The following is a 1,389-nucleotide window of genomic DNA, read 5'->3' as shown; positions in this document are numbered from 1 at the left end:
CCAGATTAGAGTCGAAGCGGACACCTGCAGGGTATGTCCGTGCAAAGATCAATTTGTACGACTGCGTACGCGTATTCGGCGTCGCACAATAAACTGCCCGGCGACGGACTGTTTTGTATGCGACACCGATGTATTAAATTTCCCTTCTTCCTCCCTGATCTGGTTTAATGGCCTTTTGTTTTTTTGCCAAAAGGCAAGCGCTCTCTTCCTCCTCGTCCGTTGACACCATGACTGAAATGGTGAGAAATGAAGGAATTTGTCTTGAGCAAATTAAAATCAAGTCCAGCGTGGCTGCAGGATGGTCTGGAGATTTCCCTGTGGGCCGGTCTGATGTGTGGGCTGCAGGGCCAGCGCTCCCTGTTTTTTTTTTTAAGAACTTTTTATTAACAACATAAAAACACTGCTTCGTTTTTTTTGTTTGTTGCGACCTGTCAATCAGTCCGGTAGGCGTGTCAGCAAATGACCATTCGGCGACCTCAATTTGTCCCGAAGGTAAACGCACCTTGTCTGTGGAGCTGACAACGGCTGCTCAGAGTGGACGCTCGAGTATGAAGTCTGAATCCTCTACGGACAATGCGCACAGTTTCCGCGTGGCTGACAGGACACGCGAGTACACTGAAGCCTTAAGGGCATCGGGTTTGGAGGTGCTGATCGTAACAAATGGTATAAATATGATAAAGAATTCTTTAAATTTTATTTAATCACCCATTTTCCTTTCAGGAAAGGCAGTCCAAGGAGTGAAACCAACACCAGGTAAAGTTCAATAGTAATGTTAATATAGACAGTAAAGTTTAAAATCTGTGTATTTTTATTTGATTGTGCCCACTGCTCCACCTGGGTGTATCTCAGGTGTGATGGGTTCAGTGCAGAGAACTAATTTCACCATTGTATGGAAACAAACAGGTGCTGGTCATAAAGTTAGAATATCACGAAAAAGTTAATTAATTTCAGTAATTTCATTCAAAAAGTGAAACTTGTATATTATATTAATTCATTACACACAGACTGATATATTTCAAATGTTTATTTCTTTTAATGTTGATGATTATAACTGATTATGACTGAACCGATTTATCGGCCCCTATTTCCTTAATTTTGGGAAATCGGAAATCGGCCAGTGCTTAAATGAGAAACGGATTTTACAGATTTTTAAAAAAGTTTTAACAGCAATTGTCTGAACTTCATTTATATTTCAGAGCACTACCTCATGGCCAGTTAAAACAAGTCTGTATTGTTTCTAGGATATTGTTCAAGGGTCTGTTTTTCAACAAAATTAGATTAGAAAATTGAAGGTGCATTGGGACCTTATGACTCCCGACAGTGTCGCTTATAAAACAAAATCAGTATCGGCCAAAATCGGAATCGGCAGGTCAGACTTTTTAGAAATCG

General features: G+C 40.6%; 1 protein-coding gene and 1 long non-coding RNA gene across 2 annotated transcripts in view; one reads left to right on the top strand and one right to left on the bottom strand.

Moving 5' to 3' along the window:
• Positions 1-1,389, bottom strand: part of LOC119412192 — a gene marked incomplete in the record, with an annotated part of 67,755 nt that overhangs the window by 52,064 nt on the left and 14,302 nt on the right.
• LOC119409958 overlaps positions 718-1,389 on the top strand; it is a 2,768-nt gene continuing 2,096 nt past the window's right edge. The window contains exon 1 of the long non-coding RNA XR_005186810.1: positions 718-753. This is a non-coding gene — a long non-coding RNA (uncharacterized LOC119409958). The remainder of the gene's footprint in view (positions 754-1,389) is intronic.

The sequence above is a fragment of the Nematolebias whitei genome, chromosome 1, assembly GCF_014905685.2.
Source record: "Nematolebias whitei isolate Nwh7 chromosome 1, NemWhi1, whole genome shotgun sequence".
In the NCBI taxonomy this organism is placed as follows: Eukaryota; Metazoa; Chordata; class Actinopteri; order Cyprinodontiformes; family Rivulidae; genus Nematolebias; species Nematolebias whitei.
The sequence above is the reverse complement of the archived record's forward strand: the minus strand, read 5'-3'. Positions and strand labels throughout refer to the sequence as shown.